At 36.5% G+C, this 16,980-nt stretch overlaps 1 long non-coding RNA gene across 8 annotated transcripts; it reads right to left on the bottom strand.

Annotated features, from left to right (window-relative positions):
- Positions 1-12,693: 12,693 nt before the first annotated feature.
- Positions 12,694-16,707, bottom strand: LOC110939752. 8 transcript variants are annotated; one of them, XR_004894040.1, is made up of 6 exons: positions 14,422-16,202; positions 14,222-14,329; positions 13,629-13,784; positions 13,507-13,526; positions 13,274-13,400; positions 12,694-13,185 (listed from the first exon to the last, which is right to left on the bottom strand). It is a non-coding gene; the product is annotated as an uncharacterized LOC110939752 (long non-coding RNA). The 8 variants fall into 8 exon arrangements; XR_002592455.2 differs by having other exon boundaries at positions 13,274-13,784; positions 14,422-15,555; positions 16,129-16,707; XR_002592456.2 differs by having other exon boundaries at positions 13,274-13,784; positions 14,422-15,337; positions 16,129-16,705.
- Between the last annotated feature and the right edge of the window lie 273 nt (positions 16,708-16,980).

Genomic DNA, 16,980 nt, shown 5'->3' with positions numbered 1-16,980 from the left:
TATCTAGATCACTTGGACGAATGTTTTCAAACGATGTCACACAATGAGGTTTACTTAATGATATAAACCATATGAGTTTTCATACAAGACGATTTACTACTTGGTTTTACAAAACAAATGTTTTCGGTCAAGATTCATGGCTACGATGTTTTGTTTTACTTATATCAACATGTAAAGTTGATTAAATATATATTGCAATATCAAACACCTTTGATTTCAAGCATTACACTCATCGACTCTTGAGGTTGGACGAGAAATTGAAATATGAATTCAAGGCCATGAATTTGACATACAAAACCTATGTACTCGCCGACATTTTTATGCTGACTGTTTTTTCACATATGTTTCAGGTTCTATTATGTGACGATTGTTGATTGCTTGCTACACATAGGATGGACGCAGGCCTTAGTGACTTTAAAACTTTAAAGACAATTGCTTGTATTTATTTGGTTTGTATCAAAATAACAAGTCTAGTAACAAAATAAAATAAAATTTCAAATACCATGTGTTGTGAAATAATGATTCTGTGACATGACTCCCCGACGTTCTCGCCGCGGTTTGTTGTATTACGCGGTCGGGGTGTTACACTTTGTCTCCCACCTCGAAGGCTAAAGGTTTTCGTCTTCGATCGGCGTAGCTCCTTTGTCGATCACGAGCCGCCTTGATACGGTCTCGGATCTGAATGATTTTGTCAGTCGTTTCTTGAACAAGTTTGGGTCCAATCAACTGTCTATCTCCGGCTTCTGCCCAACACAACGGTGAGAAACACTTGCGGCCATAATGTCACACCCCAACCGATGGCGGAAACATCGGGATGAGACGAACAAATTGCTTAAAACATCATAACACTATGTGACAATATAAATTAAATTGGATTTCATAAATTGCTAAAGTATAATACAAGAATTCAACATAAACAACATTGTTTCGAATATGCAACAACAAAATAATTTTATCTTGGTGTGTTTCTAAGTCCACTTAAATCTTGTTTATTCACTTAGCATCATCTTGTCTATCATCCTGCAACATGTATTAAAATATATCAACAAAAAGTTGGCGAGTATACAAGTTTGATACATAGTATAACATAGAATAAAATTGTTTAATATGCTCGTATCCAACATGAACAACAATATGCAAGTTACTAGTACGCTGAGATTGTGTAACAATATGTTCAAACCCAAGAATCCAATGTGTTAAAATAGCCTATCCCCGGTTAGAATAAAGGGAGGTTAACATGTTTGACTTAACAATACCCCAAAAATCATGGGCGGTGCATTACTCCTATAGCGCTATAATTGTTAAGGTGGGCTCGCAAAGTTAATGAGCATATATCAACACAAATAGTTTACGTAGCATACGAGATTAAGAAGCATCAAATTGTTCAAAGTTTCACTCCCAAAAGTCTAGCGGGAGATTAACATGTTTCAATATGGATAGAGTGTGATTCAAATAGGTTCAAGTGTTTTTCGTGTTTTACATAGAATACATGTTACACCCAAAAGTGTTTAAAAGTAAAATGGGTTCGAGTATACTCACAAAATTGCATATGCTTTCCGATTTATCCAAAGTGACGAAGTTGTTGAGACTAGAAAGTTGAATGTGTTTAATTTGGAGTTTAAGAGGTGTTTACATATGGTTCTAGGGATTTGGAGTTTAAATAACATGAAAATAAACATATGAAAATAATCATATAACACCTATGACACTTGTTCTTGACATTATGAAACTCTAAAAGAGTTTAAATGTTTTCATGGAACAAGGTTCCATTAGAATCGTGACAAGTTGTCAAGGCCTAAGATGATACAATCTACTAGCTTGACGAATGTCCATTAGTTCATCACCAAGAGTTCGATTATTTGGTTGTTACATAAGTATTACATAGTGTATATTACATCATATATGTCAAACATGAGGTAGAAGATTAAAGTCTTCATTTAGCCACCTCTAAGTATCATAGAATTCATACATGAGATAGGAGGAACACGCTTCCATTTAGGCACCTCTATTGTTCACCACTACACTTGTTGTTATAAACAACAAGGAGGGTCATGAACTTACGAGAATAATGAAATACAACATCTAATCTATGAGAAAACATCAAGAAGTGAGTGGATTTTTATGAAAGATAGCCCAAGCTAATCTAACAATCACACATTCATCAAGTTTCAAGCTTGAACACTTCTTGTGGGAAAAACCCTAACGAAAACAGAATGTTTGTGAGGTTTTAACCTCTGATTTAACATTTCTCAGCCTTGTTTTTAAGCCCAACTAACCATTCGATTGATTATGAGCATTAGGACATAGGTTCGAGATGAGATTAACTCAAGTTTACTAAGTTTAACAAAGTTTTAGATAAAAACAGAAAAATCAGTCAACTTTGGAGCCTTTTTGGTGACGTTCTAGGGCCTGGTTTTCCATGGAAAACCAATGGAAACGTAGCTAAGGTCAAACCAAAGAAGTAGGAAAAAGAATCGAGTGAATCGAATAAGAAATTAGTGAGTTATGCTCACTTTTGTAAGAGAGGATGAATCTGCTCGAACTTGTGTTTTGCAGCTGGTTTGGGATGAATTTTGGAGAGTTTGGAGTGTTTAGTAAAGTGTAAGAAGCTTGGATTATGTGTGGTATTTATAGGGAAGGTTTAGGTTAGTTGGTGGTTGGTTAATTAATGTTAAAAGTGAGTTTAAACTTAAGAAAAACACAAAAATCCCGCTTAAAATCGCGCTGAAAAGGGTTGTTTTGCGGCTGCCAGGTTTGGTTTGGGCGTGTGTTTAAGGATTAACTGATCCGGGTTTTGTTCAAAAGGAAGGCCTAGCTCAGCTGGTTAGGCGCACGCCAGTGAAGGTTATTGACCTTGGTTCGATCCTTGCTGTTAGCAGACTTTTATTTATTTTTTTCCCTTAAAAGAAAACCTTATACTTTCATTTATTCACCATTTACCCCTGAACTTTAATTAACCAAGTTAAATTAAAAGAAAACTAACATTTTAGTTTAAACTAACTAAGTTAGTTTAGTAACTTTAATATCTAACGAGATTAACAAGATTATTAATAAAATAAACTTTCAAATAACGAAATTAATTAATTTAATTAGTTTAAATAATTTGAATAATGACCATATTTATAAAGAATAAAAATCTTTAAACGATTATTTATTTCATGAAGCTTTCGAGTTTCGAAAATTAGGATCCGAATCTCATCATTTTAATAGTTTCAATGGTTTAACGAGTAACAAGTGTCGATAAAGAATCAAGAATCCTTGAAAAGTATTTCGTTCCAACGAGAATTTCGTTGTGATTTAAGTCTCGGATTCTACAAAGATTACATCGAAACGACGATTACAAGAACACAAAAATTTCCAAAGATAGAATTTCAAGCAACGGTTTCCAAATATAGAAAGTATTAAAACGCAGGGCGTTACACATAAAGAGCTTCGAATGGTGCGGCCTTTATGCTGGTATGATAGCTGTTATTATAGGAAAACTCGACCAAAGGTAGGTGAGTATCTGAGCTGCCGCCTAGATCCATTAAACACGCACGAAGCATGTCTTCAAGAGTTTGTATGGTCCGTTCGCTCTGGCCGTCTGTTTGTGGATGGAAGGTCGTGCTTAGATCTAGTTGAGATCCAAAGGCCTCTTGGAAGGATTGCCAGATCCTTGATACAAAACGTCCATCTCTGTCTGAAATTATCGAAATAGGCACTCCATGTCGTGCTACAATCTCCTTAAGGTACAACTCGGTTAGCTTTCCTGTGCTATCTTTCTCTCAAATTGGTAGGAAGTGTGCAGACTTTGTTAATCGATCAACTATTACCCATATCATATCATGCCCTCCAGGGGTGCTAGGCAACTTCGTTAAGAAATCCATCGATATTTGCTCCCACTTCCAGACCGGTATTTCAGGTTGTTGCAGTAGACCTGATGGTTTCTGATACTCGGCCTTAACCTTAGCGCAAGTTAGACACTTTCCAACGTATGCAACAACGTCGTTCTTACGATTTGGCCACAAATAGTATTCTTTCAAGTCTTGATACATTTTGTCTGATCCTGGGTGGATCGAGTATCTTGACTTGTGAGCTTCATCAAAGATAATCTCTCGAACACCGCCAAAGAGCGGAACCCAAATGCGTCCCATGCAGTATAAGGTTTCCTCTTCGTTTGGCACCAATTGTTTCTCCATACCTCGGAGAAGTTCTGCTTTAAGATTTTCCTCCTTGAGTGCTTCTTGTTGTGCATTGTGAATACGTGAAGTGAGATTCGTCCGAATAGTAACCCTTAAGGTTTTAACTCTATCCTTTCGACTCAAGGCGTCTGCTACCACGTTCGCCTTTCCAGGGTGGTACTTAATCTCACAGTCATAATCATTCAGCAACTCAACCCATCGTCGCTGACGCATATTTAATTCCTTCTGATTAAATATGTGTTGCAAGCTCTTGTGGTCTGTGAAGATAGTACAATGAGTACCATACAAATAATGCCGCCAAATCTTCAAAGCAAATACCACCGCGCCTATATCCAGGTTGTGGGTGGTATAATTCTTCTCATGAACCTTCAATTGTCGCGATGCATATGCGATGACCTTTTGGCGTTGCATGAGCACGTAACCTACACCTTGACGTGGAGCGTCGCAGTATACCACGAAGTCATCAATACATTCGGGCAGCGATAGTATCGGTGCATCGCATAGCTTGTCTTTGAGAAGTTGGACGACTTCTTCCTGCTTGTCTCCTCAGTCAAACTTTTTGTCTTTCTGTGTAAGGGAAGTGAGCGGTTGAAAAAATCTTTTTACGAATGGTGTGAAATTTAAACTTATTTTACGGTCGTGTTAAAAAAAATTAAACTTTTTTATGCCCATGTTAAAAAGATTTAAACTTTTTTACGCCCTGGTTGTAAAAATATTTTACAATCCAGTTATAAACTCTTTTTACACCCCGGATGTAAAATTTGAACTTTTTTACGCCCTTGTTAAAAAAAATTACGCCCTGTTAAAAAAAATTAAACCTCTTTTACATCAGAGTTATAACCTCATACGTAAAAATATTCTTTTTTACGTGTCTATGTAGAATGTCAAAAAAACAAATTTACGTATGCGGTTGGGTGTAAAAAAGTTTTAACGTATAGTTTTTATGGGTAACGTAAAAGTTTTTAAGTAAAGTTTTAACAAAGTTTTTTATACGCCAGTTTAAAACTTTTTTAACGACCGGGTTTTAACTTTTTTTACGTTCCGGTTTTAAACTTTTTTTACACCCCGATGTTGAAATTCTTTTATGACCCGGTTTCAAATATTTTTTATGCCCCGGTTTTGAATTTTTTTACGTCCCGGTTTTTTAAATTTTTTTTAGTGCGCCGGTTTTAAACTTTTTTTACGCACCGGTTTTAAACTTTTTTTTACGCCCGGTTTAAAACTTTATTTACGTGCTGGGTTTAAAACTTTTTTTACGGCCGGTTATAAACTTTTTTTATGCCCCGGTTTTAAACTTTTTTACCCACCGGTTTTAAACTTTTTTTACGCCCCGCTTCTAAACTTTTTACACCCCCCAGTTTTTAAACTTTTTTTACCCCTTGGTTTAAAACTTTTTTTACACGCCAAACATTTTTTTACGCCCCGACCCTGATTTTGGGTTTACAAACAAACAACAAACCACTGTACAAAAAATAAAAAATAAAAACACCTTTATAACAAAATCAACAAACAGCAGTATCAATCTCGAAAACCCGACCCGATTTCGGGTTTACGAAATTTTAGAATCTTAACAAACAAAACTCAACCAAAATCACTACTCATAGTGTCTCGCTGCACATGGTTCCGTCGGATTCAATTTCAACCTTAAACAAAAAAAATATTAAAATTAGCATATCAAACTAAACCCCAACCATCTAAACACAAATCATCAAAACAGCAGGGGTCATCATCAAAACTCCAAACTCAACTTGTCTAAAGTAAATAAAGTGCGAGAAACAGGAAAACTTTTTTTTTTTTTTTTTAGTAAATTGTCATTTTAGTCCTTGAGTTTTGTTCAAATTTGTCATTTTAGTCCAAATAGTTTTTTTTGCCTCTGGGTCCCTGACTTTTCCCTTTTGTTGCCATTTTGATCACATACACTAACTCCATCCAAAAACTCCATCTTTAACCAGGGGTATTTTGGGGATTTTCATTTTAAATGTTTTCAATTGCCATTTTGATCCAATTCCAAAAAATTAAAAAAATTCCGAAAATTTCTAAAAAATAATAAAAATTCTAAAAAATCAAAAAAATTCTAAAAAATCCGTTTCGAGCTGAACCGTTTCGACGCGAACCGTTTCGACCCGTACCGTTTCGACCCGAACCGTTTCAAGCTGAATCTTTTCGACGCGAACCGTGCCTTATCGACGCGAACCGTTTCGAACCGTACCGTTTCGATGCAAACCGTGCCTTATCGACACGAACCGTTTCGAATTGAACCCTTTCGACCCGAACCGTTTCAACCCGAGCCGTCGAAACGGTTCAGCTCGAAACGGTTCGGTTCGATAAGGCACGGTTCGGTTCGAAACGGTACGGCTTGAAACGGTTCGGCTTCGAAACGGTACGGGTCGAAACGGTTCGCGTCGAAACGGTCCAGCTTCGAAACGGTACGGCTTGAAACGGTTCGACTTCGAAACGGTACGGATCGAAACGGTTTGCGTCGAAATGGTTTGCGTCGAAACGGTTCAGCTCGAAACGGTACGGGTCGAAACGGCATGGTTCGGTTCGAAACGGTACGGCTTGAAACGGTTCGGCTTCGAAACGGTACGGGTCGAAACGGTTCGCGTCGAAATGGTTCAGCTCGAAACGGTACGGGTCGAAACGGTTCGCGTCGAAACGGTTCAACTTGAAACAGTTTAGCTCGAAACGGTTTGGGTTCGAAACGGTTCACGCCAAAACGGATTTTTTTAGAATTGTTATGATTTTTTAGAATTTTTTGAAATTTTTGGAATTGGATCAAAATGTCAATTGAAAACATTTAAAATGAAAATCCCCAAAATACCTCTGGTTAAAGATGGAGTTTTTGGATGGAGTTAGTGTATGTAATCAAAATGGCAACAAAAGAAAAAAGTCAGGAACTCAGAGGCAAAAAAAAAAAAAACTATTTGGACTAAAATCGTAAATTTGGACAAAACTCAGGGACTAAAATGACAATTTACTTTTTTTATCCACTATGAATACATGAACAAGAACAAGGATGAAGCTTCTAGAAGGAGCATACATCTGTTTCACCGCCCCGTTGCAAAAAAACTAATTTACGCCTCGGTTGCAAAAAAAAAAAATTAAGCCCCGGTTAAAAAATTTTAAAGGTTTTTTACACCACGGTTTATAAACCTTTTTTACACTTCAGTTGTAAACTTTTTTACACCCTGTTAAAAAAATTAAACTTTTTTTACACTATGGTTGTAAACTCATATGTAAAAAATATTTTTTAAGGTGTCAGTGTAAATGTTTTTTAACGTGCGTTGTAAAAAGTTTTGGAACAAAGTTTTTACGGGTGGTGTAAAAAGGTTTGCATCAAGTTTTTACGCACGGAAACTATCTAGAACCAAAAGTTCGATAGGGCGGATATATAAGATTTTTTTTACGCGCTGTTTTAAACTTTTTTTACCTCCTGGTTTTAAACTTTTTTTACGTGCGGTTTTAAACTTTTTTTGCGCGCCGGTTTAAAACTTTTTTTACGCGTCTGTTTTAAACTTTTTTTACGCTCCGGTTTTTAACTTTTTTAACGCGCGTTTTTTTTTTTTTTAATTTTTTACGCCCCGGAATTCAAACTCATGTTGTGTTTTGATATTGTTTACTTTTATGGGTGTTCTTTATCATAGCCACATAAATTGATTTATTAGTAACAAAGTAACAACATTATCCTTTTATTATGTATGCTATGGATTTGAAGATTGAGTCCTGAAATAAATAGAAGAAAAGAACCGTAAAATGTAACCAATCCATTAAAATAAATGCATATATGTTAAGTTTGGTATACCATAGTCATATATATCCCTCAAAATGTTCAGATACTATAACCAAAAACAAATAAAAAGAATCATATCATACAAATACATTGTTTGTAAAACTTTTAATGTTTCAATATCAAAATTCATTAACACCAAATGCCACGTCGTTGTAAGCATTCATCTAATCAGTAAACTATCTACTAAGATGCTTCTGTAAGTTATAAAACATGTTGCCCGTTATAAAAATATACTATTAAATTCAATATCTCATCTTGGTAATTTGTGTTTTGAACAATAGACAAGTAACAATATAGCTGTGTAGTTGCCAGTTTGGACTAGAGTATGATCAAAACCTGTGACAGCTTGACGTTTTTTTACTTCGGATAACTCAACCAACATGGGTTCAGGCTCATCTGCAGAACTACCCCACACAAGCCGTCCGTTTCTACCACACCCCCATGAAAAAAAGCTCTCCATTGGTCATGACAGCAACAGAGTGCACACACCCCGCTTGAAACTGACAACGGTTTCCCCCTAAAAGTCCATCCACGAGCAACGGGATGTTTGTGGAACCCTCCCGCCCGAGCTCCATCGATTTGCTCAACCATCCTGAAATTCACCGAAAAACAGAAAAATAAAACGATTCAATCCGAAATCGATTTGACACAACAAACTAACTGATGCGGGCCCAAGTGTGGAGGAACGGGCTATTTTGTATTTGGAGGCCCAAGACCGCGTAACAAAAGGGGCTTCACTAAAATGGCTCTAACTTGGGCTACGGGTGTCCGTTTTGGGTGTGCGACCAGGCGAAACGAACGTGAGAACGAGCTCCATCTTGCTGCAACCGCCTATGGCGGTTTGGGTCATCTTCCAGGCCAAAAAACGCTTATTTCCATGAGTTATTTTATGTTTTGTGTTTTTAGTGGGTTTTTTGGACTTTTATTTTGTTCTAGTTTTTGGCCCAAGTGTGTTTTAGGCCCATTTTTGAATTTCGGTCTTTATTTATATGTTGCTAAAGCTAGTGAAAAGTTTAGACTTGAATTTTTGACACAATCAGTTTTTTCACTTCAAATTCCGTGCCTTTTGGGTGGAATCTTGGGGGTTGGGGAAGAACACACGGGTATTCTTTGAATCAACGTGTTTGATCTTCGTTTCCGTATCACGCGCTACATCAGTTGGTATCAGAGCCGAATTCCTGGCTCAAAATGCCTCCGAGGAGAAACAACAACAGGCCTGTCGATGAAGTGTATGAACGAGAGTTGGAGCAGCGACTCATGGCGAGAGTGGATCAACGGTTGGATCAGGTGGTCGATCAGTTGACTGACCGGATGGCCGACTTGATCAATCGTCTGAGGCAGGACCCAATGACGGGTTTGGTTCTGATTTCAGTAATCCATTTGGTGATGGTTCGACTTCCGAAGACGAACAGGAAGGGCGACCAAGGGGTGAACGTGGAGGGGGTAACAAGCGTTGGGATTCTGGGATAAGGGTTGATATTCCAGAATTTGATGGGAATAGTTTGAATCCGGAGGGGTTCATCGATTGGTTGGCTATCGTGGAGGAAATGTTTGAGTATAAGGAAGTGCCTGAAAATAACCGGGTGGCCTTGATCGCTACCAGGTTACGTGGTAGGGCCTCTGCGTGGTGGCAACTATTGAAGTTAACACGGAATAGGCTCGGAAAGTCAAGGATCGTGACATGGACCAAGATGAAGAAGTGCTTGTAGTCCAACTTTTTGCCTCATAATTTTCAAAGGTTGATGTACCAACGTCTGCAAAATTTAAAACAGGGGGCTAAATCAGTTGATGATTATACCACAGAGTTTTACCAGTTGATTGCTGGGAATCATATTCAAGAACCGGAGGAACAACTTGTTTCTCGGTATATTGGGGGTCTGAGGGTTCAAATCATGGAGTCCGTGAATCTTTTTGACCTGTTAACCATTCTAGAGACACACCAACGGGCGTTGGCCTTTGAGAAGCAAAACCGTCGGGTGGGCGGTTCATTTACCCATGCTGGAGGAAACGTTGGGTCGGGCAGTGGGGCACCTCGTGGCGGGCCTAGTCACCAAAGGCTGGGGGTTAACAATACCGGGGCTACTTCTAAGGGGGCTAGTAGTAGTGGTCCGCGATGTTTCAATTGTGGTGAAACGGGCCATCGTCAAGCGTAGTGTAAAAGGGCTAGTAAGAGACATTTATTTGGTGAGTCTGAAGATGATCAATATGAAGAGTTTGAGAATAACCCAGTGTACGATGAAGAAACTGAATGTTGGGGTAAACTTGGTGGTTAGACGCTCTTGCTATACACCGAAGGCGGATGGGGATGACTGGCTGAAGCATAACATTTTCCACTCAACATGTACCATTTTGGGAAAGGTATGCACATTTGTTATTGATTCAGGAAGTTATGATAATTTGATATCTGAAGAGGCGGTCCAAAAGTTGGCTTTGAAAACAGAAAGTCACCCCGAGCCTTATAAGCTTCAGTGGCTTAAAAGGGGGGGGGGGGGTTAAGCGACGGTTTCTAAACGAGCCCTTCTTTCAATTTCTATTGGGTCCACATACAAAGATGACGTTGTGTGTGATGTGGTTCCTATGGACGCGTGTCCCTTATTGTTGGGTAGACCTTGGGAGTATGAGGGTAATATAGAACACAATGGGCGGTCCAATACTTATAGCTTCCTGTTTGGTGGTGTGAAGATAACTCTTGTTCCTAGCAAGCCTAAGCAGCTAGCCACAAAACAGTCGGGTACTTTGTTGACCATCAGTCAGTTTCAAGATGAGTTGGAGGATACAGACAATGTTTTTGTTATGATAGGGAAGGCAGTGCCCGAGGAAGTCGAAATTCCTAATGCTATGGTTCCTTTGCTTGAGGAATTTTCTGATGTTTTTCCTGTTGAGTTGCCTGATGGATTACCACCTTTGCGTGACATCCAACATCATATTGATTTGGAGCCTGGGTCATAGTTACCCAACAGACCACATTACAGGATAAGCCCTGCTGAGCATGAAGAGTTGCGAAGACAGGTTGAGGAGTTAATTTCTAAGGGCCACGTTCGTGAACGAGCTCCATCTTGCTGCAATTGCTGCAAACCGCCTCCGGGCCAAAAAACGCTTATTTCCATGAGTTATTTTATGTTTTGTGTTTTTTAGTGAGTTTTTTAGACTTTTATTTTGTTCTAGTTTTTGGCCCATTTTCGAATTTCGGTCTCTATTTATATGTTGCTAAAGGTAATGAAAAGTTTAGACTTGAATTTTGACACAATCAGTTTTTTCACTTCAAATTCCGTGCCTTTTGGGTGGAATCTTGGGGGTTGGGGAAGAAAACACGGGTATTCTTTGAATCAACGTGTTTGATCTTCGTTTCCGTATCACACGCTACATCACTAACATCATTAAGGACCGTGGTATAGCGTTCGGCGTTTCGGGGTGTGATGACTATGGTGAATGTGACGGAGTGTTGTGCTATGAGTTTGGCCATGTCTACCATTAGGATGAGGTGACCTAGGCACATTAAGGGTATGATAAGAAAATGAAGATTGGAAGTCATTTGTGGGAATGTTGTACATGTTAAAGAGTTATGAGTAGTTGGGGGTTTATACTTTATAATCCCGTCTAAAACTTTGCAATGTCAACTGTAGATTATTTCATGTACCATGATCTATGATAAGATTGGATAAATGAGAATATAAATAACGAAAACTAGAAACTACTCCAGTTGAAGTATCAAATTATTATAACTTTTTTATAACGGTTTTGAACTAAAATATTAAATACAGTAACTATCACAAAGTTAGTCATCTTGTATTGGTTGGATGGTCGAATTTACCAAAACATAATTTCTTTCATACATTTATATTTACACACGCACTCACATATAAATATATACAACAATATTTTAAAATATAATATGAAGCTAATTTGTCAATTGGTATGATTTTAAATTTTTAATCTTAACAAAATACAGAGTACTAGTGCTAATACCCGTGAACATCGCGGTTTTGACTAAATGGTATTTTTTTTATGGTTTGACAAAAAAAATTACGTTTATAATGATCATAAAGAAATTGTATGATTGAAATAATTATGGAAATCTTAAGTTTATGATGTATATACAACGAACGTACTATTAATATAACTTAACCGAAAATATAAGTAAATGATGAAATTAACTTTTTGTAGTTTGAAATATTAATAGAAAGCTTACTAATCTAATAGTTGTACTCATCCTATTTTGAGCATCTGTATCTCGTTCATCTAAGCTCTATTTTGGACACGGCTAAGCACTCATTACGTAGAATATACAAACCAATAAATTATCAAATATATATCTCATATATACATATAGGTATTTAATTTTCAACACACGCATGGTATACAATCACAAAGCCATTCTAAACACACTTTTCACATTAAACCACTCAAGTTTCTCTCTGTCAAAACACTATTGGTTTACTACATTCAAAGCAAATTCTATAACCAATCATGTTCTTTGAATAACCAATTCAAATTTTGCGATTTTGATAGCTTTTATGTTTCAAATTATTCCCATTATCGAATGTTTAGAAGACGCGAACACCTAATAATTAGTAAGCGTTGTCAAATTTTGTTGCCATACTAAATAGTTTACTTGGCAAAATAATAAAACAGCATCTGTTTTTATAGGCCAACAAAGGTAGGATTCAAACAAAACTAAACTAAAAATAACAAACATATGATTACTTCATATTCATTGTCCTTGAATCAGATCTATTGCATAGAATACACATCAAATTTACTCTATAGCATTATTCAAACAGTTGCAGGTGTTAATTTCAACATGTTAATGATCATATATTCTAATCACGAACTCCATAACTCCTTATCTCCGAAGGACATTAATCTATGTTTATGAAGGTGCAATTTCGTTGTCTCTTGTTAAGGTTGACCGATGAGTACTCATCTAACGCTCATGCACGACGGCAGTTGCCATCGCCAGAATTACTCCCGATTCTTTCCGACAACGCATATTATCATTTTATCCTTTCAACCGTCAATAGTTGTAGTCACTTTCGCAGTCCAGTCATCTCTAAAACATGAGAAAATCGTCTTCTATTTGATAACCGATAAAAAAACCTTATGCAGGCATGCACTCATGGTATGCCTTAAATTCCATCTCCCATTTTAATGTTGAAGTCAAAAGTGTTCATCCGTTTGGCTGGTTGACCCGAGACAATGTTCCAGTTCTTGAAGCTATGGAAAATCATAACGAAATTCGAAATTATTATCATGGAAATCATATATCAGGGGCCAATTATAGGGAGTTGAGTTTAAGCCATACGGTCTATAGCCTCCGGGAATTCCAATATTAAATGTGTTTCGTGTATAACTGGTTGTTTTGTATTGTAGAAGTGGCTATTTATGCTAGCCACTGGTGGAGCCGAGTTTATACTACCAGCTTGAGGAGGCTGTGGTCATGTATTATAGCTCATGAATAGGTGGTGGAGGAATATAAAATACCGAGAAACATAGTCCATATGAGATATAAGTTGTTGGGCAATGTGGAAAACGAACCTGATACTTAGATACAAAAACTGCAGGACATTAATGAAATAAAAAATTCAAAGCTTGAATCTTTACGATCATAAAATTTCAAAACTTGAATCTTTATTATAAAAAAAAATGATCATTCATACTTAGAATATGCCTCAATGAAACCCTAATCAAATTGAGAGCTCCTTCAGTAAGATTTCCTGCCCCTTGACCATTCTGGACGTTTGCTTCTTCACAGTGGGCGCAAGCGGCTACTTGTTTTCACTTACCCTCGACCGGCCCTAATAGTTATCGCCAATCTATAACAAAACATGATTGCAAATTCAAATGACGAAATTCTGAGTTGAAATCGCTAAGGCGATTCAAATCATGAACAAAAAAGATGCAAGAAAACACAATGGGACCAGAATGTGAAGATTCACTGGTCTATCAAACATCCACTTTTAGAATGCAAACACAAATCCCACCAATTAAAAACCAAAAAAATTAATAACTTTAAACTTTGATTACTATTCCATTACCCAAATCATGACCCCACCCCCGATCCTTTTAACTTTCTATATTGTTACTTATGGCATACAGATATGGCACCCTATTCAAAATATAATTTAAATATCATTTAGGGTATATTCGAATGAGATAATATAATAAATATTGGCAATTGTCACTTGCTCATCAACAGTCAAATTCCTATGATATTTGGTAAAAAAGAATACAAAACATGTTAAGCGCTAACCTGGTAACTATGACACTATGCCAATAGTGGTCCCCTTGTACACCTATTTAGCATGCTGAAAGCTGCCTTTGGTAAATCCATTGGAAGCATACGCCTAGCATTATGAACCTATTATATATGGTAATGTCAAGTTTTACTTCCCAATTCACACTTCTCATAATTTCTCAGTTTAAATTTAATTTTAATTCAAAATTACATACCCTTTAATGAGACGAGAGAAGTATTGGGCCATGCCAGAGTCATTTCCTTCGACATCTTGAACACAATAGCCCAGGTCCAATCCCAGGTCCATACCTTTATCTCAGAAATAATCCTGCTCCCTTCAACCCAATTTTCTTGATCAGTAGCTTTAACCGCCTTGGTTTCCATAATGAGACAATAAAGAATACACTTCTTTTGAGCATCCGTGATACATATTATGATCTAGTTACGCACACCTCTACAAGACATATTGCCCCTTCTCCATCCCAGGCTATTGATTTGGCAAGTCCTTGCATTACCCAAAGATCAGGCAACAAACGTAGATTTAAATTTAATATATTAACTGAAAGAAAATGTGAACTTTTAGGTTAAAATTAACATTTAAACATACTCCATCAAGGCATGCTTGGAATTTTTTTGCCTTGGGACTGTGTAGGGCAATTATCTTGTTTTATCAAGATAGACCACCAGCCAAATCAATGATGGTATCATTGGTGCTTGTACCTACGTCTACCTACAAAGCTTAACAGGTAGTTAAATGTCTAAAATACCCACCTCAATAGTCTTAAAATAAATGATTTAAAAGCTGGAACTCATGTTATTTGTGGTTCTGTGAAAAATGTATACTTTTTCTTGCTTGGTATCTAGTTTTACTATTTATGTGGTTGTGAAAAGTATATAAATCATGGTAACCTTGTGTAAATTTTATTAGCAAACCACTAACAGATCAATATATACAAATATATAAAATTATATGTATTTACTTGGAAAATATAATCAAAAATTCGAAACCGCTATGCCACTTTCAGGCTCAGCTCAAAAACACCTAAAACTAGGCTCCGCTTGGCAACTTGAGATTTTCTCTGATAACTTGATCAGTAATGTGATTCTCCTCCACATACACACCTTTAATCACTGCTGATAAAAAGATTAAGCATAAATATTACCTTCTTACTCCTGGTAGCGAGAGAGAACTTGTGGTCACTTAAATTCATCATTTTGCAAAGTTATGTATGGTCGTGGTGCAAAAACTAATCATAGTTATCAATTAATCATATCAAACTTTTAATTCCAACATTTTTATTTCAGCATCATGTCCATTCTTCTTCTTTGTCTTGAAAAATCAAAGCTAACTTCACGAAACAAATAATGAAAGTTGTAAACTACTGCTAACGTATAGCGATGAGCAACCTATACCTAAAAAGGCGAACTGCCATACAGTAGCAACCCATAAACTTGAGATTAGATAGAAAAAAGAAGCAATAACTCCTATGTTTATTCAACTAATTTAACAAAATTTATTCTGAAAAGAAATCAAATCTTAAACATCAAAATTTGGATTTTATTGAATATTTGAGTACCCACATCATTTTGTTTATATAATTTCCTAAAAAACAAAGAATCGAAGTTTCGTTTATAGTTTTCATATAAGACTGTAACAAATCTAATCGAAAAAGCACAAATGGTGGAAGAAACAACTTTGATCAAGTTTACCCTAGATCAAAATCAAGTGCTTAAAATCATTAAATAAATTACCAAGCTAGTTTACCCTAGATCAAAATCAAATATTTAAAATCATTAAATAAATTACCAAGCTAGTTTACCCTAAATTGCATTATAAGGTTCTTTCACCCCTAAATTCATAATTACATTCCCCAGAGTGCGATTAACTTCTAATAGCCCAATAAAAAAGATTGATTTGTTACCTCAAATCTTGATTAACATAGCTTTTGGAATTGGGTACGACATTGTTGTGATGGACGACCGAAGATAGAACAGAGGCAGCGAGCGGGTGTACATATCAGCAAGAACTAATCATAATTGATACCTTGAAACCAGCGACAGAGAGAAGACAACTGAGATTATGATACAACTCATTTATTTTTCAACACAACATGAATCTAAATAAATCTTCATATCAACACTCCGAATCAAGGTTAGATCATCAGTACTTTTGATTAAACATACTGATTTTATCATTCTTTAACTGTCAATCTTTGTTTCCATTATTCATTGATTTGATCTTCATTCTCATTTACCTAGGATTTTCTTGAGAAACCCTAGCGTGAGAGAGAAATTTATGAAACCCTAACTGTGAAAGAAAAAGTGAGGGAACTGATGATATGCGTCGGGTTATATGCTTATATATGGAAACAAATTTTGACCCGAAATGTTGTAAATGGATCATGCGTTTGCGTTCACCACAGGGAATCAATGAATCCTGGTTTTGGCCGGAAAATAAGGAATAGAGCCTCTAGACGGGTGACACGTGTCCCCTGTGGCTTTTATTAGGTTGTATAGATAGATGATAACTAATATACAAATTTTCAACTGACCAACGTGATTAGTTGATCACGATCTGCAATTGCTAAAACATCAGGTCTTAATAACAATCATTCAGACATCAAACTAGTTAATTCATCTCCTAATTAACATAATAACTGTAAATTATGAAAACAAAACAAAAGTGAGATTAATCATTCGTTTCATTTGAAAATTGTAATCAAATTAAGCTCAAATAAAATCAAATGCATCAGAACACATGGAACGTATAGTTC

The sequence above is a fragment of the Helianthus annuus genome, chromosome 5, assembly GCF_002127325.2.
Source record: "Helianthus annuus cultivar XRQ/B chromosome 5, HanXRQr2.0-SUNRISE, whole genome shotgun sequence".
NCBI lineage: Eukaryota > Viridiplantae > Streptophyta > Magnoliopsida > Asterales > Asteraceae > Helianthus > Helianthus annuus.
The sequence above is the reverse complement of the archived record's forward strand: the minus strand, read 5'-3'. Positions and strand labels throughout refer to the sequence as shown.